This window comes from Globicephala melas, chromosome 3, assembly GCF_963455315.2.
Source record: "Globicephala melas chromosome 3, mGloMel1.2, whole genome shotgun sequence".
NCBI lineage: Eukaryota > Metazoa > Chordata > Mammalia > Artiodactyla > Delphinidae > Globicephala > Globicephala melas.
The window spans coordinates 103,449,619-103,471,546 of NC_083316.1; the positions used below are offsets into that span (position 1 = coordinate 103,449,619).

At 38.3% G+C, this 21,928-nt stretch overlaps 1 long non-coding RNA gene across 2 annotated transcripts in view; it reads left to right on the forward strand.

Moving 5' to 3' along the window:
- Positions 1-20,489, forward strand: part of LOC132597008 (uncharacterized) — a 42,282-nt gene extending 21,793 nt beyond the window's left edge. The window contains exons 2-3 of one of the 2 annotated variants that reach the window (XR_009563293.1): positions 14,059-14,154; positions 19,281-20,489. This is a non-coding gene — a long non-coding RNA (uncharacterized lncRNA). The remainder of the gene's footprint in view (positions 1-14,058; positions 14,155-19,280) is intronic. The other variant, XR_009563292.1, reaches the window with a different exon arrangement.
- Positions 20,490-21,928: the final 1,439 nt, after the last annotated feature.

Genomic DNA, 21,928 nt, shown 5'->3' on the forward strand with positions numbered 1-21,928 from the left:
GATGTCAGCGTACATTACAACATATTCTGTTACCTAGGTTTAAATGACATCCCCTTCATGTCAGTGAAACTGCCCGTGAAGCCATAGGTGTTGACTGGAGCAGGAATGGTAATATGAGAGAACTGTGTCTAGTGGGAGTGCTCACATTATCTATTTGTGCTTTCTATAACTATCTATCTATCTATCTATCTATCTATCTATCTATCTATCTATCTATCTATCTATCCAGCTCTATATATTTATCACCTATAATTAATAATAAAGTGATGCCAGCCTTCTGACTTTATAGCTTCTTGAGAAGTTCAAAATGGACACCTCAGGTTACATGGTCAGCTGTTGCCTGATGACCAGGTATTCAGTATATATGTGTGTCCAGGGTAAAACCAGGAACCTTTCTCAAAAGGAAAAGAGCTATTAGGTGAAGAGGCATGGCTTTGCTACAAAATCCTAGGGTCTTCCTAGTTCTACTGTTGTGTCTTTCCACGAGTTCAGACAGTTTCTTAATCTGCTACCAACACTCCTGCACCGAGTACCCTGGTTCAGAGGAGATGGTGCCCTTGTTGCTGCCTTGCAGCCCTGACCAGCAGGAAGTCTTTTCAAACTCTGATCATCTATCAAGTTTAAGCTGTTCCCAAACATCAAAGAGGTCTACCAAGCATTCTTTTTGTGTTTGTTTTACAGGTAGGTGGTGTAAGATATAGCAACTAACTTTCAGTTTGAAAAGGTTATTTTGACATGAGTAGAGTCCAGAAACATCACTGAGGTTCCAGAACTCTATATTTTAATAGAATTTATTTTCTGGTCTCTGGCAGTCATGTTTTATGACTTCTAGAATACTCACTACTCTCTAAGTCTTATAAACGTATCAGTATGTTTGTTGCAGCCTGGATGCAAGTTGATGAAGGTAAATAGCTGTCTGTCAGGTAAAAGCAAATGGCTTCTGATGCCCTTTGCTTATTGACATAATAAAGAAAACAAAAAGCATTTGTCAGCTCAATAGCTGCCTAACAGTCGCCAATACCTGAGCTGATTTGCACATATATGCAATAACAGCTGCAATGGAAGGTGTTACTTAATTAAACCCACAATAATCCCTGTCCTTGTTCCAGACCCACATGTCCTCTGTATATGTCCACCACATGAGTTAAAAGGGGTTGTGATAGAAATCTTCACTCAGGCACCTTCCATGCAAACCAATTCCACACACTCAAGCCAGGCTACTGATTCCATAATCTATTTTACGTGTACTTTCCAAAAACTTCAGACATAGAAATCATGTTCCTCCTTCCCTCACCTGACCCCTTCAGCAACACTTCTCACATACTTTTTCCAAATTTTTACTGATATGCAGAAAAGAAATCTCGCAACTGTTTTGATGTGCAAGCCATCTTCTCCCAAGCTTGACCTTGTAATTGGCATTATAATTACAATCTCTTTGAGCATTCTGTGTGATCTGACTTTTGATATAGGTCTGGAAGCAATGAGGACTGGTGGCAATGAGGACAAATACTGAGAAGTATTGGTTTCCTCTTCAAAGGTGATAACCCGGGGTAAGGTCAATCCAAGGGCTCCAGGCACAAAAAAGACAGCCTAAGCAATGTGGAGGAGGGGTGGAGGGCAAGAGGTTGCTGCTGCTTCTAACAAGGGATGATAATTAGGATATGGGGGCCTTGGGGTATTTTGAGATATCCAATGCCCCCTCATATGGTTTCATTTCATTATATAGGTTATACCATAGTTCATTAATCAATCAAAAGTAACACTGTAGAGAGAAGAAGGGAAGAGCTAGCCAACCGATCATTTACATGTTATATCATTGAGGTGAGGGATAACAAAGGGTCACCAAATGTTATTTATTGGTGACAGAAAATCCAGTTCTACTGAATGGAAAATTATTCCTCTACACATCAGACAAGTTTTCTAAAAACACATATGTAGTAGACAAAGCCTTCCTTTATTGTTCTGTTTGTATTTATGTAGCAAGTTTATAAATATATAACACACTCACAATAGGGAAGCTAAATTGTCCTGCTGACTTTTCACCCCTCAAATGGCAAATTACTTTGAAAATTCTAACTGGGAAGAAACTATTTCATACAGAAGAAGAATAGAGAGTATAAATTCATTGGCAAATAAGGTTTAAAAATAAAATTCCAAATTAAATAACCATTTTATAATGACACTAGGTGACTCTAGGGCATGCTTTACTGGGTTATTAATACATGACTCAAGCAGTTGAAGGCACCCAAGGTGAGCATTAATAGACACTAAAACACACCCTGTCACGCTTTAATGCTAAATTAATTAAGCAATAATGTGACCTGTGTGAAGGTCTTTCCTGGTCCAGCAATTACTGAATGGAAGAGATAAAGATATTTTCAGACATTGCTTGACCAAACAATTGTTAGTTTTAATAAACAAACAAAAAAAATTTTTATAAAGTACAGTTTGATTTTTTTTTGTCCCAAAGTTATTTTCAAAGTTAAGTTTAGGACAAAGAAAAGCAATTTTAGGCCATAGCCCTATCATTGTTTAAAGCATATTCCTTTCTGAGCTTACAAATATAAACACACATCTGATGACTTTGGTTTCACACATTTTTCATTTGAATATTATTAGGCTGATCAGTGGGCCATAAAAGTAGACACAAGAAGGGCAGATTCAAAATACACATGTACTTGCTATAGGAAGCAAGTTTACACTCAACTGAGTTTCTCAATGCCCTTACAATTTCTCTCTATTAACTCTTGTGTTTATCTACTTCTTTTGAGGCTGAATTTTTCTAAACTTAACTTCAGAACTACTGCTGGTGTGAAAAAGCTCTTAAAACATTTTCAGTGATAATTGCTTTGTAACTATAGACACCACTCTTCACATGTAAAGAAGATAGGAAAAATACATTTAGCATATGGTATAGATTATATAATTCAGCTTTTCCCGATTGTGAACCAGAATTTTGTCTATTTTGTACATTGATGTATCTCAAGTGCATAGAAAACTATTTGGTACACAGAAGATCTCAGTAAGCAATTGTTGTATGAATAAATAAATGAAAGAATGCTTGCGTGTACTGTGTATTAGGTTAAGAAAATCAAAGCAAAAATATGTGGTTCTTGCTGTCAAGTTGTTCACAACCTCCCAAGGAAAGAAATGAATGCTTTTGTAACTAGCTATGATACAATTTTGTTATTTATTTTTGTTTTTACTTTAAAATTCATTTTGAAGACCTTTTGGGAAGCATTCACTGTGCCCATTTTGAAAATGTGTTTTCCCTAGGCTGGATGGGGAACTCTGTTTCAGACAAAGAAAAAGATCACAAAGGAACAAATGCACAAAAGTATGTTGTGACAGCAGTATTAGGGCTGCAATGTGAGTGGGGTGCCAGAGAAGGCAGGAGATGAAGACAGACCAGAAGTTTGGACACCAATGGTAGAAGGCCTTGAACACCTGCCAAGAGTTTTTTAAAAAGAAGAGAGAAGTTAACTTATATTCAATGTTGCTTAGGAATGCAATTTAAAAAATGTATAAAGCATCCATATTACCTATTAGGGGTTTCTTGATGATCGCTATAAAAATATGTTAAATAAAATGATAGCCAAAGAAGTCAGATCAGAGTGAATCAAAGAGTAAATGGAATGGCGAAGATAATTTTTAAGAAGGAAAAGCATGGAGGACCACGCCTCATATTTAAAATCATAAATCTATACCAGTCAACTCAGTGGGACATGGAAAATTGAGATGGAACTGAATTAAGAGCCAAGAAAAAGACACACATGTATCGAAAGTGATATACGAAGGAAGTGGTATCACAAATCACTTTGGAAAGAATGGACAGTTAAGTAAGTGATGCTGGAATAATATAAAGCCATAACCATATTTCACTCTACAAATACATAAACAAAAATATCAGAGGGGTTAAAAGCTTAATGCTAACAAGCAAAACTTTTAGAGGAAAATATATTTCTTATATCAGTAAAGAAAAAGATTTCTTAAACAAGACAAAGCACAAATCCATAGAAAAGACTATCATTTGACACAAAAAGTTAAAATTAAAAAACTCTTCATGACAAAAGACACTATGAACCAAGTATAAAGATAAGTCATAGACTGGGAAAAGTTATTTTCAACCTAATTGACTTAGAGCTAGCATACAGAATATATAAACAAATCCTATAAATCACCATAAAGAATCCAATAGAAAAGTGGGAATTATATGAAAAGGTAATTTATAGAAGAAACCTGGATATGCCAATAACCACATGAAGAGTTGCTCATCCTTACTGATTCACAGTACAAATTAAAACAAGCAAATACCATTTCATATTGATCCAATTGGCAAAACTGAATGTGCTGATTGCTAACTAGAAGGTACAGCTACATCTGAGAGAAATTTGACAATACCTACTGAAGTAAAGATGTACAAACCACAGTACTCAGCAATTCCACTTGTAGATATATTCAATATGGAAAATCCAACAAAAGTACACAATGAATCAAGTGTAAGGATGATCATTTTAGCACATGTTTAAGTGAAAACTGGAAAGAACACAGTTGTTACTGACAGAGGAATTAGTGAATAAACTACTGCTGATTCATCAAGGGGAATACCTTAAAGTAATTAAAACATATCAATATGGATAAACCCAAAACACAACACTAAAATAACAGAGTTAATTCATCAAAGACTATGTACAGTATGATAGTATTTAAGAAAAATTGTAACTGTAAACAAATACTATATATTTTTATGTCTACATATATGGAGTATACAATCCTGTTTGAGTATAAAACTCTCTAAATTTAGGACAGTAGTTATCACTGGGGAGAGAGAGGATAGAAATGGGAATGTAGAAATATAGATGAGACTACCATTTTATGAAACAAAAATGTCAAAATGATAACATCTCTTAAACCTGTGGGAAGAATACATGAGAATTTGTCATAACATTTTTGGGTTAAATAATTCAGAAATAAAAATTAAATATACATAATTAGAGTTTAAAGTAATAAGTGCTATATCAAATGTCTGCAAAACATTTGTTGTAAGTAAACATTTTTTTTTACATCTTTATTGGAGTATAATTGCTTTACAATGGTGTGTTAGTTTCTGATTTATAACAAAGTGAATCAGTTATACATATACATATGTTCCCATATCTCCTCCCTCTTGCATCTCCCTCCCTCCCACCCTCCCTATCCCACCCATCCAGGTGGTCACAAAGCACCGAGCTGATCTCCCTGTGCTATGCGGCTGCTTCCCACTAGCTATCTATTTTACATTTGGTAGTGTATATATGTCCATGCCACTCTCTCACTTTGTCTGTAAGTAAACATTTTATGATGTGTATTACTTTGCAGGTATTTTAAACTCAATGAGGGAAAGGGCTACTCTCTTGGATTACTGAGTAGACAGGAGTTTTGTGCAGTTATGTGTAGATAAGGGACCTGGCAAGATAACTACATTTGATCAATAGATATTTGGGGGAAAGACTCTGGATCTCATTCATTAATTCATTTAATAATTACTTGCTGAGTGTATACCATGCTCTAGGCAACAATCTAGATGCTAAAGATCTAAGGAGACAAAAATCCTTGCTTTCATGGAACTTACCTATTAACAGGTGGAGATAGAAAACAGACATAATAAATGAGTAAAATAGAAGATCATACACACATTCAGAAGAAAGAAAAGTTGGTCAAGGTTACCAATGTTGGGTGGCGGAAGAAGTTTGAGGTGTTAAAGAGGGAGTGGTCAGGGTAGTCTCACTGAGAAGATGACTTCTGAGCAAAGACTTAAAGAGTTGAAGGGGAAAGCTACATAGGTACATGGAGAGGCAGCCAGGGGAAACAGTCAGTGCAAAGGTCCTGGAGCAGGAAGGTATCTAGTATATTCAAGGAACAGTAAGAAGGATAATGTAGCTGCAGAAAAGTGGAACAAAAACTAGGAGATGCAGATCATGCAGGGAGTTTTGGTTTAGATTGGATGGTTTTGAGCAGAAAAATGATTGACTTTCACTTTAAAAGACATACTTGTCACTGTGTTGAGAAAAGACAGGATGGAGAGCAGGATGAAATCAGGTAGGAGGCTGTTGTAATAATACAGGCAAGAGGTGATGATGGTTCAGATCAATAGGAAGATAGATTATGGGTATATTCTGAAGTCAGAAGTGATAGGTAGGATTTGCTAAGGAAATACACATGGAGAGTAAAAGCAAGATAGGATTCAAGCATCATTTTTGGCCTGAGCAACCAAAAAGAAGGACTGGCAATTAACTGAGTTGGAATTGAGCAGGTAGGGCATATTTGTGAAGAGAGAAAAGGCATTCAGTGTGCAACACAGAAAGCTCAAAATGATACCAGGAGAAAGGGGCTAGTGGGGGGAAAGGAAATACAAGAGCATGGGTTGCCTAGAATCCAAAAGAAAGTCTGTCAAGGAGGACAGAGTGATAAACTTTATTAAATGCAAGAGCATTTCTATTCAACAGATGCGGGGGAAAGCCAGACCAGACTGGACTTAAGAGATCAATGGAAAAGGCGAATTAGAGAGGCTTAACATAGAGAACTGTTTCAATGAGTTTTTTAAATTAATTTTTAAATTTTTGTAAAGAGAAGCAGAGAAATGGAGTGATAGATGAAGTGGGGGTGGGGGGAGTTCCACCTTTAAGTGAATTCTACTTGCTCAAGTGAGGTCAAGAAAAGATTTTAAAGATGAGAGAAATAATGGTTTGCTCATATGTGGAAAGAATGATGGGTGTAGAGAGACAGAGAAAGGAGAAAGAGAAAGAGGTGAATGTGAATCCAAGTGGAGTGCCTGGCATTAGATAAGAGAAAAGCTATTCAGTCTACAGTAGTATGAGGAAAGGTAGAATAGGTAGATGCAGATTCTGGTAGGAAAGTATAGAAGTGAGGATAGAATTTATGAATGTTCTCTTTCAACTCATTCCTTCTTAATGAAATAGAAAATGAGATCCGCAACTGTGAATAAGAATAGAGGGGGAAGAGTTAGAGATTTGAGGTGAGAGGAAATTGTAAGAATTATTTGTCTAGGATAGTAGGTGAGTGAATGGACTATGGAAAATATGACTGCTGGGCATTATTAAGGATTAACTTTTGAGTTAATGATCATGGATTTAAAGTGAAACCAGGCAACATGGTTCTTCAGTCATGCTTAGGTGTACAAGTACAGTTTATTTATTTAGGGTTGATGTTTGCTAAGAGATTATGATGAAAAAAATATAGAAAATGGAATTGTGGATGTTTGCAAGGAAGTAGTTAAAATGATTGAATTCAAGTTGGCTATATAGGAAAGACAGAAAATGAGATCGGCATGGGAGATGGAAAGATGATAGGATCATGGGTTGTCAGGACTGGCAAGGTAGAAGGATTGTTAGAGTTATGGTACCAGAGAAAGAGAAAGAGTGAAAGAAATATGGAGCATGTTCATGAGACAGTGGGTACTTGAAATTGAGATTGTGAAGGGGTATCAGTTAATAGCAAAAACATGGCTAAGATATTGACTTGAGAATCACAAACATGTAGGTTGAATATGAAACTATGACAATAAGGTCCCAATAACAGCACAGACAAGGAGAATGGTAGAAAGATGTTTGTTTCCTTTAACATTTCCATCTGGAAAAATGTAAGCTACTCTACCCATCCTGATACTATTTCTAAGATTTCTCAGTTCACATTTTCTCCTCTTTTTGATGGTGGTAACAAAATAGATGCAATGAAAAAGATGCTGTGCTACCCAAAAGAACAACAGTTAAGAATGTAAGAGAAGTAAAAAGACTACCATTGCCTTGTTTGCATTACTGCCTGCCCCTTCACTTTTAATCCTACAATTCTAGAAGACTGCTTTCACAATCATTCTCTAACTTTACACTTAGAAAGAATCAGTAAAATTGGACTTGATACATAAACTTTCTCTTTACAGGTGTCTTTTTCAAGTACATTTATTAAAATGGCTATTAAAAAAACCTTCGAATTCATGTACTGAGAAGAGACAATTGCTGCATCATTTGAACAATATTTGGTTTGGGGACTTCAGACAAGCTTGTTTGAAACTATACAGCAATAATATTTCCTTCTAGCTGATTAATCCCCATTCTATTCTACACATATATTGAGTAGCCTGAAGCATCTGAAAAGAAAGACTGTAGTCTTATATGACCACTACATTTGTGCACAAGCTTTAACCTTCCAATTTAAACTTTAGTTATAACTCCACTTTCTACAAGCATAGAAATGTCAGGTGCTGAGTTTTTGTTCATCTCTCTAGCATGCTCATTGAAGAGACACTTGGATATGTTTTGTTCAAAGTCAATGGGACTTCTGTCAGTGAAAGATTTCAGCAGTGTCTACAAACTGAACATTTGGTCTGATGTAGCACGCTGCGACCCAGAGCTGTAACAACCAGCTGAGTCTGCTCAAACTTCAGCCATCAAGCAGCCCCATTCTGTAATGGAATCTTAGTCACAGAATGCCTACATAGCAATGGGCTTCACAAGGTCATTTTAGAGAAACTGGTTAGTATAAACAGTCCTAAAAATACAAAGTTTTAAAGGATTTTGAGTATAACAAAACCAAGAGATACTACTAAGGTTTTACATAGATTGAATGCAGATGAAGCATGAAAAAGTAACCTTACCTTACAGTTCAATCAAATACTAAATTTAACACACAAACTGTGAACTAGCAAATGGAATCACTACTGACCCAAGGACTAAAGATTGGGAATATAAAGAACATTGATACGCATATAGACTCTATTGGTTGGGATCTCAATATTACACTAAGTGAATGAGATCTGTCACCCAAGGAAATGTCCAAGGATGTCACCAAAGAAGGGAAGATTCTGAAATACACTGGAAGGGAAGATTTATTCATATTAGAAAATATGATTATGGAATCACTAAATGTTAAACATATAATCTTTATATTTAGAGCTTATAATAAAGTATAAAGTAATTATGTTAATAACCAAAAAAAGGTTCTGATGTCAAATGGGTAAACCTAAAAAAGCATTGAATAGTACAAATTAAGCAATATCCAAAGCAAGAGTGCTCCGATTCTAAATTACCAGTCTTGGCTTTTATAAAAAATATTCCAGAAGTGGAGATACAATTTCTCATTGAAGTAGCACACCCAACCAGCCTACATATAATCAGATTGTTGAGAACTGACCAAAGCCAGTTTGTTCACATTTCGGCAGATACTGAATTCTTCAGTCTCAAGAGATGAGTAAATGCTACAGGCTCTTCTCCTAGAACTCTGATGCCAAGTGGAGAAATACAAGGAAATGAAGTCTTAGACCAAATTTGGCATTCATGTAAACATTTACTAGTAAAAAGACAACAGCATTTTTTTTAGACTCGCTGATAGCAACTCTTAGGAAGGATTCACTGGAGGCAGATTTATCATGTATACCATCGATGTATTAGATCAATGCGCTCTGCAGGCTATCCAGATGGTCCCAATCTCTTTGGATTATGTTATGGGAGAGACCAGGAGAGTTAACACAGCACTGGAGCAAATGGTTGCCTCTTCCATGTGAACAGAAATTCTAATCCTACATTCTGATTAGAATAGATAAAAGTATTCACCAAATTATCAGCCTCAGACTTTGGACCTGAGGCCATGTTAATGGCTCTAGAAAAATACATCCAGAACAGAAGCTGCAGTTAAGGATACTACTTAGTTGAGTTTTTAGTAGCCTGCTACCTACCATCTTTTAGCATTCAACAGGTTTCTGCAGAGGCCAACCCAGTGAATTAAATGGAAACAAGATGGGGACCTCCACCCTTTAGATCTATGTTATCTACTAAGGTAGCCACTAGGTACATGCAGCTATTTAGATTTAAATATTTATGTATTAAATAAAAGTGAAATAAAATTACACATCCATCTCCTCAGTCACACCAGCCATATTTTAAGTGCTTTGTAACCATTTCCATCATTACAGAAAGCTCTATCAGACAACACTGCTTTAGATCCTTACGGATAGCGCTATTTTCATCTACTCCCCCACTCTGGGATGCTTGTTTGATTTACTATTTTGACAGGAGGAGGGGATGTAGTTTCAGAGGCTTCTATTTGGGCTTCCCCAGAATGAAAGCTCATAAACCACAGGCCAAAGACTCAATTTGGGGGTTAAGCCTATTATGACATGTGTCAACCCAACTGAACATTCAAACCAGGGAACTGACCACTGAGTTGGTTAGCTGACCCAGTGGGCCCACTGTAAGCGAAATGTTGGTCAAGACTCCTTTTATTACTTGGTCCCTAAATGGGCTCCACTATAAGTGGGGAGTCATGATGACACTTTGCTTCTGAGGGTATTAATGTCAACTTGGACACTAAGCCCAACACTCCTAGACAAGCTTGGGTATTTCCCTTTCCTCTGTGTACAGCTACCCGAGTAAATTAATGTAGATTTTTAAAGAAAGGATTAAAGGGATCACCACTGTGTATACTTTCTGTAATGTTGCAGCATCATTTCTCAGGTTGCCTGTCTGAAAACCAGTTTGATTCAGAAACTGGAGGAAGGATCATGATTCTTTATTAGGGCAAGAGCACTCAGCCTCTGCAACGTCCATCTTTGCTTTCTTCTGATGGCTCAGGGTAAGTAGTACCCATGTTGGCTACACAAATATTTTGCCTCTAGGAATACTTTATTACATCCACATAACCGTCTACAAGTCAGGCCCTCTTGTCACTCCAACCCTGCAACTCATTAAGATAATTGTATCCATGTGGTTTCCTGCATCCAAGAATTGCCATTTGGCCTTTATTGTTTCAGGGTTCTGTAATACCTATCTGTTCCCTAATGCCTTTTCCTACCACCAGACCTGGTTAACAGAAGAGAGCCACCATTCAGCTTTCTACTGATGTTTGTGATTCTCTCACAAGTACATTCCTTATAGCCTTTCCATGGGACGCAACCACCTGGTGGGTCTTCTAGCTTTATATACCACATATACTCTAGTATGCCCACCATCTTGAGTCTTTCCATTTCTTTCTCTACCATATGTCAAGACAATCCTGACATTTCAGTGGCACTTACTGTGGGCCATCATTTCTCCATGCTTTTAGGAACCATCCTAGTCATTATTTCACCCATCTCCTGGGATCTTTCCCAGGATATTTCAATGCTGTGTATCTCAGGAAAGTGTTCCAATATAAACTCTTCTCTTTCCACTCTTACAGTATGCTATCCTTAGCCAGGAACTCTCAGACTTTGGTCCTTTCCAGTCCATGCCAACTACTTCTTACAGCTCCTTTGGAGAACTGTCCCCTTCTTTTCTTACTAGACTCATGTGACCATTGCTGGATTATGCAGTGACTCAACCCAAGTTATAAACCTACTGGCCAAGAGGTAGTAAAGGGACAGATTCTGAGGTTGGTAAGGTCCTCAAGTAAGGAGGAGAGTGCTAGGACTTTCTCTCATCCAGAGAGAACTCCGGTGCCCAAAGGAATGCCCTCCTGCATTTGATGGCTGGTTAAGTAAGGTATATCTGTAAGGGGTCAGCATAGTGCCTGAGCTCTCTGTGGATTGTCTAAATTCTCAGCTGAAGTTGTATTGCAGTTTAACTTCTCCTTCTGCCCAATCCTGGCTCCCTTATGCTCTCATAGGTGCTGTTCTCTAGGACATTCTCCAATAATCTTCCTGCAAGCACTTTTTTTTGTCTCAGAGTCTATTTTCCAGGGAAATGTGAGCTAAGGAAACGTGTACATTTTATTTGTACTCTCATGTCCCATTATGTGCCCCTTTCATATAACCCACCCAAATTATAGGCAAAAATGCTGAAATTCATTTGCAAGTAATAATATCAAAGGCCAAATAGTATAATAAATTAATGCATCTGTGAAATACTGAAAATGAGAAGAAGAGTTATAGAATGTTTCCAAGGAGAATAACTAGCAGGGTGTATTTGTTTGCAGATGATGAAGGAGGGATTTCTAAGCAGATAGTGAAGCAAATAAAAAGAAGAGGGGAAGAAATTTGGCATCAGAAAGGTTTATGTGAAAGAACAACATTTAAAGTGATGAGAATGCAATGGGAAGCCGGATTAGGGGAGTAGCACCCTATTAGAGGTGACGCAGGTGGCAACATGTGAAGAGACTGCCAGTCGGGAAAGCTTACGAGTGCTGCTCTGCAGTATACTCAGCCTATATCAGAACTGTTAGAACACCTGGTGCTTTATACTCTTGGTTAAGCCACATCGCACCTCATTAATGGTGTATCTATTCCCTTTCTTCCCTCAGCAAAACATTAAAAACTTGAGATGAAAGCATGTCATTCTAAAACATATTTGGCTCAAAGAAAAAGACGCTTCCCAGAACTACAAAAGATCTTTCTGTAATGAAACTTTAATTAAACTTTGCTTTAATTTGGATCACAATGAAGAAAATAAGGGACTTTTCATCTTGCCCCAAGTGGAAAGTGTCAGTGTGTGTCATGAATAAAATGCTGGCATTGAAATCTCTTGCAATCTTCTAGCTCTGTGAGCGCCACTGAAAACTATGACAACAAACCAATTGTTTGCAATTTCATCTACAAATAGGTATATCTTTAGGATGAATACACGTACCAGAAATATATTTTTGCATGCTCTCTAACGTGCTAACAAGAATAATGGTAATTTGGAGGAACAAAAGCTGGGAAATATAATTTAGAGGTGCTCCATCCTTTAGGGTTAATGAAACAATGGTTGACATCATTTAGTCCCCCTCAAAAGAAGCAGCCAAATGGCAACATACAATTAGCAAGCAACATTACTATTCAGAACAATACTATTCACAACAATTCTTAGGTGCTAAATATTTTAAATTATCTATAAAGAACACATATTTGAAAAATGTCAACCTTAGAAAAGACTCAAGTTCAGCATTTGAATGTGTCACATTTAGAATCTGGTCTGTTTCAAAGAGAATGTTCTTGCTGTCAATAGTAGTGTCTGTTACTTCTTTAATGAGAAGTAGTCCATATGTCTCAGATTTGCCCTGGACTAGAGACACTTGCCAAGAAGAGGCAGGAAATGTGTCCTCATTTGTCAAGTAGGAGGGAAAAGTTCATCTTTTTTTTAAGGAACTGAAATGCGTCCTATGTACTGAACATCATGACAGACATGTGGGTTACAGAGTGGAACAAGAGAGATGCAGCCTGGCCTTGAGAATTGAGAGGTGGTGTTAATGGGTATATTTTCCCCAACCACACCTTTCTTAATCATTTCGCTCCAGCAGGACAAAAATTGGGAAAGGACTGCTTTCAAAACTAGGGAAAGGTCTGCAAATGTTGATCACTGGGCCAAAGCCAGCCCCCTGTTTTTGGAAATAAAGTTTTATTGAAACAGAGTCATGTTCAATTTTTTATGTATTGTCTATGGCTGCTTTTATGTTACAAAGGCAGAGTTGAATTGATGTGACAGAGACAGCATGTTTTACAAAGCCTAAAATATTTACTGTCTGGCCTTTTACAAAACAAGTTTGTAAACCCTTGATCGAGGGGAAGGAAAGCACATTTGAAAGCAGATTCTATCTGTCCAGCAGCCACTACCAGTAGCAAAGCAGGGTAATACCCAGAGCAGTCACTAAAAGGCCTAGGCACACATTTCTTGTAATACAGCTTAAATTTATGAATGCTTGTGCTACAGAGTCATTCCTTTAAATGCATGGCCCATTCCTTTTGGTTTGGTTGTTACATATATATGCTGAATAAATAATTATAACTTGCAGTGAGATTAGCACACAATTACCATACTCTCACCACACTATTAATTTTCCACCCTTTCTATTGACTCTCTAATGGTAGCCACGTTAGTTCTCTCCTATGCACTAAGTAATTTGTTGAGCTTCAATACAATGAACATCCGGCTGCATGGGAGAAAAAAGAAGTTTCTAATATAAGAGCACAAGGTAAGGCAAGACATCACCCATCATCCTCATAGGTGATGTCTCTCAAGGTGTCTAGAGCTCATAAAGGAGTGAGAGGGATCCTGTAAGACAAAGGGTCCTCACAATGGTAAGTAAATTTATGTCTATATTGCTTTTTAATAGGATATTATCTTGAGATATTTATCAGGAAAATGCAGAATGTGTGGACCTGAGACTTGAGAACTGGGAATTACAGCATGAAAATGAGGACCAGAAGAGGTGAGTTATATCTCAATGATGTCCAGGGCTCCAGAGGGTGACTAGGAGCAGCCCCTCACCTGGAGGTGGCGATACACATGCACCTTCTACTCTCCCCTCTGAACTCAGAGGCCACCACAGACAGAAGGAAGGGAGGGGGAAGAATTATGTTGCTGCTAAATATAAGCCCAGAAAAGCTTTTAAAATTCTGAATTGACTGCGTTTAAATGTGTTTTAAATGAATTTGAATGAGTTTAAGCTTACTCCAAATTGAACAAAATTATGTTCTCCACCATTAGTTGAAACGACCTCAGAGCTAAATTAAATTAGAGAAAATTTAAAAGGTACAATTTTACACTTACGTTTGTGACTGGAAATTCATGCCAACCCAGAGGTAATATATCTAAAATCCTCCCTTCACTTTTCCCCTCTTGTCACACTATGTGAGTTGCTCTAACACATGTCAAACTTAGAGCAGGTTATGTGAGAACAGATCTCGCGGTGACACTGCTGTGGTGGGGAACTGTTGACTGAGGCATATGAATCATGGTCCCAGTTGTAGTCTCCTCAACTAGCTGAGGTCCTGGGTTGCTGTACTCAAGGGGCTCTTCACTGCACACAGACAGTAAACATCTTCAAAGGCGCCCAGCCTTATCTTTTTTAAGCTTTTAGGTCCCCAAAGTCCATGACGAGAAAGAGAACCCAAAGTAACTTTTTAAAGTATGCAAGGTAATGCGGTTTGTCTGCAGTACCTGTGGGTTATGCATCCACGCATTCAACAAACCACGGATCTAATTTCGACTGGTTGAATGGTGAACTCAGGGATGCGGAGGGCTGGGCGTACTATGCCATTTTATGGCCTTGGGTATACCTGGATTTTGGTATCCACAGGGGTCCTGGAACTAATACCCCACGGATACCAAGGAAGACTGTATATTATTTTAGACAAAGGAAATAAGATGTCTTTTCTCCCATCCAATAGTTTTGTGCTTACTACTATAGTAACCCCACTTAAACTTCCTTTTAACTGTCTCTGTTTATCCCCCACCTCCAATGGAATATGAACTCCTTGAAGATAGAGGTAGAAGCAGGTTCTTTCATTGCTGGAGCCCCAGTACTAAACCAGCCCCTGGAACCATGCACACAAATAAATGACTCTTCATTACCCTTCATGAGTCCTCCAAAGTCAGTCAGCCTCTCTCTCTTAATCTCTCTCTCTCTCTCTATTTCATTCTCTCTGTGTAATTTTTCCAGGGCACTGGGTATTCCCACAATGGAATCTACTACTTTAATCAGTATAGTAACAGAAAAATATTATTTTCCAATGGGGAAAAATCAAATTCACACCTCTACTTCCTTGTGTGAGCAAGGTAAAATGGTTTGGCTAAGAAAGGACATAGTTCTGAGAGTGAATGAGCAGTTTTTCCTCACAGGGTTGGACTTACTATACCAAAGAATATGAAGCAAGAGCTCCCAAACTTGTTAAGCTGCTAATATTTGGCAGATGTGCAACTTATAATCCTCTCAGCCCTTGGATGCCTGGGTAGTGAAGTAGGAGATAGATGGGCCCCTGGGCCAGACAGCGGGTGTTTGTCAAATGAAGCAAAACTGAAGTTTTGTCCTTAGCCAGACAAGAATGATACCCCTTTCCCTTCCTCCATTGAAATGGAGGGAAAGAACTAGCAGTGGGGAATTTGTTGCAGCAAAAACAGAAATGAGACTTTTCTTTTCTGATAAAGAAGGAAAATAAGGAAACAATGAACAGGTTGGGGAAACAGCATGAACAGGCCTGAAAGAGTTAAGCAACCTTGGTTATACTTTAGCTGTTACTACTAACAAACACTTGTAGCTAGACCTGTCCTTCACAAAGCTAATTACTCTCTGACTCCATATGACTTATACTCTGCACTTGGCATTCTTCTCCCCCTACACTTCCTTGTAGCACTCCTCATTTCAGAAAGAAGGTCATGGGCCGATAACTTCAGGGACACCAGACCCAGCTGCTGAGCCACCTGATGCCAGCTTTGGCCGTGAATTTACAGAAGAAAAGAAAAATAAATGCAAGGCTTTCATTACTTTGAGCCTTATCACCTACCCCAGACCACAAGCTCTGGCTATAAAAACCTTTCCCTATTCCCCAGGGAAGGAGGAGGGGTCACAGTGCTTGAGGCACTAGCCTGCTGTATTCCCTCTTTGCCTGGCAAAGAATAAAGCTACTCTCTCTTTCCTCCAAAATTCTGTCTCCATATTTCTGTTCAGCATTGGTGCACAGAAAGCCAGTATTTTGGCATCAGTAGGGACACTTGGACTGGTGTTCTCTGGCTAATAGTGGCCTTTTAGGTTCAGTGTGTTATATTCTACATGAGTTATGACATGAGAAAGGACAGGAAGCACTGAAAAGTGAGGAAGTTCCCCACAAGCTTTGAAGCTGCTACATGGGTATTGATAGGAATCTGTGGCATTTGAGAAATGGGCTCCTGGTTCATGATAAAAGGCTGCAGACTCCAGCCTGGGTGGAGGAATGGCCCCAGAGAAAATACTTCCCTCTGCTTCTCCTTCTCAGCACAGACTTCCTCTGTGGGTATGTGGCTCCAGTGAAGAGAATTCTTGCTACAGTGCTTCCTGATGTGGTCATGGCATGTTGTGAACTTGCTTGTAAAAGGCATTCCATCACTCTTAATATAACCTCATGGGCTTTATAACCCAAGGGCTCTGATACAAATCTTCTTGTGCAGGAAGAGTTAACAGGCTTGGGTTGTTCAAACCCTGTACATTCCCAAGACTGACCTGTTTTCAGGATCAGCTCTTGGCCAGCTTCTGGGAGATGAGCTCTGAGCCTTGGAATATTCTGCCTTGTAATAGTCTTTTTGTATGCCTTAGACTTGGGCCACAATTTACCGATTGGTTTGATAGTTTATGCTAACAATGGGATTTAAGGTGAATGCCTGCCTTTGCTGTGAGGGGCCGGAGTCTGAGTAGCTGAGGTCAGTCAATCCTGTGTAACTGACGACCAGTTAAAATCCTGAACACAAAGGCAAGCATTTCAGGGGAATATCCTTGGTTGGCAACATTTTGTTTTGCTACATTTTAACACAGATTGAACATCTAACTTGACATAACTTGAATTTTCTCCAAGCATCTCCTTTATTACCTTCAGCTTTGGAATTATAAATCTAATTTCCTAGATTTTTATTTTCATCCCTTAATTTTATGTTTAAAATCTTTGCTCCAATGTCCCCTAATCAGGTTGAGAGGTCTCATTTTCCTTTGGTTCTGCCCAGTCCCTCTTCATCTACCTTCTTTTCCCTTGAGCCTTTCACCTGCCCAGGCATTGTGTGCAAGCCCATGAGTCTTTCCTGATTAACTTGACTCTGACCTGTTAATATGCTCAGTCATCCCTGAAGCAAGTTCCACTGTCAAACCAGTACTTCAAATGTGTTCTTTTCTTTTCATTTCTACCCCCTATATAATTCACTTATTATCAACCGGTGCACAGTGTTTGTTCTCAAGATATCTGCTTTTCTATCATAAGGAAACAAACAAACAAAAACTAACCACAACATTCTAAGACCTCAAATATATTTCAGAATAAATTTTGTTTTTTTTCCCCAAGACTATGGCTACTTTATACTCAAAAGAAAATCCAACATGTTTTTTCCAATATTGCAATATATTTGGGTATAAAACCAGTATTATATTCATCAAGACACTTTTGTTTAGAAAACCCCCAAATTCTCCTTAGTAACTATATCAGTTTTCTATTGCTGCTATAGCTAATTACCACGGACTTAGCAGCTTAAAGCAACACATATTTATTGTCTCACATTTATGTAGGTCAAAAGGCTGGATTGTCTTGACTAGTACCTCTGCTCTAGGTCTCACAAGGCCAAAATCAAGGTGTCAAGTAGTCCACCTGTCACTGAAAGGCACTTCAAAGCTGAGTCAGACTGTTAACAGAATATTCCTTGTGGTTATATGACTGAGGTCCTTTTTTGTTAGCTCTCAGCTAGGAGCCAACCTTAATTCCCAGCAGCCTCACCAGTTCTTGCATGTGGGCCCCCACATTAGCAATTGAATTCTTCTCGCTTTTGGAATCTCTCCAACTTCCCCCTCCTGTTGCATGAATCTTTGGACCCTAGCCAAAGAAGGTACTTGGCTTTCAAGGGCTCATGTGATTACATTAGATCCACACATAAAGTTCAGAATATCTTCCTATTTTAAGATCTGTTCTCTTAACTACACCTGCAAAGTCCCTTTTGCCACATGGGCATTTTTGAGGGGCCATTATTCTGCCTACCATGGTAATTGTAACTCCAACTGTGGGACGGAAAAAGTCTAGTGAGTAGATTAAGTTTTAGGGAGAGCTGAATCTATTAGCTCAAAATACCTACAGGACTCTGACTCTCCATCCTGGTAACACGTTTCTCTGATTTAGCTTCACTCTTAGGTACTCCCCATAAAGTGGGGAAGATGGCCCACAAGATATCAGCTTACACAGGTTCAGTTAAGAGGTACATGTGCTGAGTGTTTGTGAAATGAACATGGGGGTCATATTTTTACTTCTGTTCCCAGCAGGATGTGATTGCCTATCACAGGAGTTGAAACATCCATCTCATCACCATAGGCCTAGAAACAACAGACCTGGATATATGATATTAGGGCTATAATTCTTTAAGAGGACAGGAATTGTAAGAGTATAGAAAGTGGTACATGTGTAGTTGGAAACAAAACAGAGCACAGGTATTATATTGAAAATGATCTATCTTGTCATTTACCTTCCACACAACCTAGGATGTAAAAGCTTAGGATAAGCAAGTAATCTCAGTTCTTGCCCTGACACCAAATGATCAAGTAAAAATTAATTTCTTTCGAGTTCAAAATTGGGATGATTTAATTTTAGTCGTGACATTCATTGTATTTTGAAAACTTAAATATCTTTAAAGAAAGATAGGTGAATTAGAATATATTTTGGCTACACGCCACAGAAAACATAGCAAGCAAAGTAAACAGTATGTGTATGTATTATCTCATACAACAAATGCATGGAAGGAGGGTAATTCCAGGGCTGGGTAAGCAAACATGTCTTCAAAGACAGATTCTTTCTATGTCTTATGTACTTCCCCAGAGTTGTGACTTGTTGCTTTAAGTTTCTTCTCTTCAAGGTCCGCAGATGGCTATCTCAGTTCCCAGAATCACACACAGAAACAATGTCAAGATGAAGAAAAGGAAATATCTCTTCATTTGTCTCTTTTACAAGTGAGGAAAATCTTTCCAGAATTGCTCGAACATCTCATTGGCCAGAATTATGTCACATGATCACAACCTAACCAATTAACTATAATGGAAAATGAAGCCACTAAGTGTCTAGGACCAATCAAGATTCTCCCTCAGAGCTGCTTTTCCAAAAGTACTTGGATACTCTTTAATGATGAACAAAGTCAGCATTTTGAAAGTGAGGAATAAGGGGGAAATAGCTACTGGTTAGACGACAACTTGTGTCTTTCACAGAGTGTGAGAAATATTTACGCTTTCAAAAGCTTCATGGATCATAAAATATTGAAGAACACCGGATGAGAGACCCAGAGCAGCCAGTATTCACCTGTCAGTAATCACTTAACCAGTTTTTTTTTCGTGTATTTGAAGAGTTAATGTGTTTCTTTGCAATCAAATGACAAAGGCTTAGTTTTCTAAACAAATGCAAAGAAGGCCTTGGAGCAAGAAGTGACCATCCTAACAAAATGTGATGGGATAAAAGGTGTGGACACATACGATCCAAACAGCAGAGATATTATTGCCATACATGTTCTGCTAAGGGTTTATCACCAGGTCCACAGGGAGAATAAACTGCAATATTAGTATCAGAATGCATGTGTGTGGGGTCTTTATGAAAGGAAGAGTAATAAAATATATGTATTATTCTCATGGCAGAGTCTGGTTCAGTCGTGTTCTATACATTTTTAGAGTCCATATAAACTTGGTGGTTACAGAATCCTTCTGAGTAATGATTTTTATACGTATAACCACTTTCATTGTTGGTAAATACTTAGAAAATATGAGACCATAGGCTCAAGAAGCACAGAGATGTTATCTGTTTCATTCACTATTTTAATCCAGAGCTTAATACAGTGGAGATAGATAGATAGATAGACCTCTGAGTCTATCTATCAAAAACCAGGAAGCATACCAATTTACAACTGACTTAACAAGCATATTTCTGATAGGAAATGTTTTAACTTGCCCTTACAACAAACTGGTGAGGTAGACATTTTCAAGACTAACATTCATTTTGCCATAACTGATAATGAGTTATCTGATTTCAAACAGTTTTAGAATAAAGTTTGAGCACTATTTTTATTACAAGGGCACAATTCTTAGATTTATATCTTTGCATATATCCCTGACTCAAGTTTTTTTTTTTTTTAAGTAAAGTTATTTGACATAGAATCAAAAAAACAATACCTTCAATGTTCTGCTTTCCTCAGTCATTGTATACTACCATTATTTTCCATATGTTATGCCTGGATTACATTCAATAGAAGTTGAGATTAAAAAAACCATAAAGCATATGTAAGTTCCAACCAACATAATAAAATCAATGAAATTCCAAGCATGTCTGTGGCTGCATCCTGAATCTATCTCAGATCCCAAGTGATACAGTACAAATGAAATGGAACACTTCACCCCATTCTACAAATTCCCTCTGCAGCCTTTACAGCAGGATGAGTTATGGACCAGCTGAAAGAGTCAGAAGCTCAGTGCTTTGTACTCTGCTTGTTTTGTTACATGTGACACATTGGGTCTGTGAATCTGGACTAAATTATGGTTAGCTCTAGGTTTGCAACGCAAGCATTTACATAGATCAGCTCTTCCTTGGGAGGTGGGGGTGGGCAGACTGTGAATCTTTTCACGAGCAGTATCATCCTACCAGGACCCAGGCAGAGGTCACACTGTGCCTGTTGACATACTGGGCACATTGCCTGCATCCATTTCATAAATGTTCTCTTGGCCCACTTCCTCACAAGCTGAATGCCGGGAAGTTGACAGGTGCACGAGTAGACCAGGCTGGTGCAGTGTCTGACTGTTTGAATGGCTGGGACTTTCCATCTGACAGGATTTACCCAATCATGATGGATAGTAGCTAGAGCACAGGAAAGAGAAGTGGAAGCTAGAAAGGAAACTAACTGTACTACAGCACGGGGTTCTGTAAAATGCCCACCTACGAAACGATATGAGGAGCTCAATATCTGACAAGAGTTGAGGGAATTAAGAGTAATTTGATTACAGGTGCTCAACTGGCATTCATTTTCCTCTTATTATCTGAGAACCCTCCCTCGAGAGAGAGTACTAACCTTCAAAAGGAGCTGATGAATGGCTCTATTAAAAGCTCTGTAGTTCTTTCATGGCTCTGTAGCATCTGACCATTTTATGAGCCCAGTGGTATTGTAAATAGGAAACAGAAGAGAGGAAATGTCCTCCTCAAAGAGTGTACAGATGACTCTCTCTTTAGTGATTTGTAATCCTGAAAGAGAGTTCGCACATGGACAGAATGATGTGAAATAGTGATATCTTCTCCCACTCCACAGAGTCCCCAACCCTGAGTATACCTCTTAAAGGTCAGATATTGCAATACTGTGTTATGTCGCACTGTGATGGTTTCTTATAGAAAGCAAATGAATAAAATAACTAAGTTAGATGTGCTTGGTTTTAAATAATTTGTTGTTGGTATTTTATATATTTGGTTCATTTTAATCTCGGTTAAAAATAAATCTCTAGGGGGCTTCCCTGGTGGCGCAGT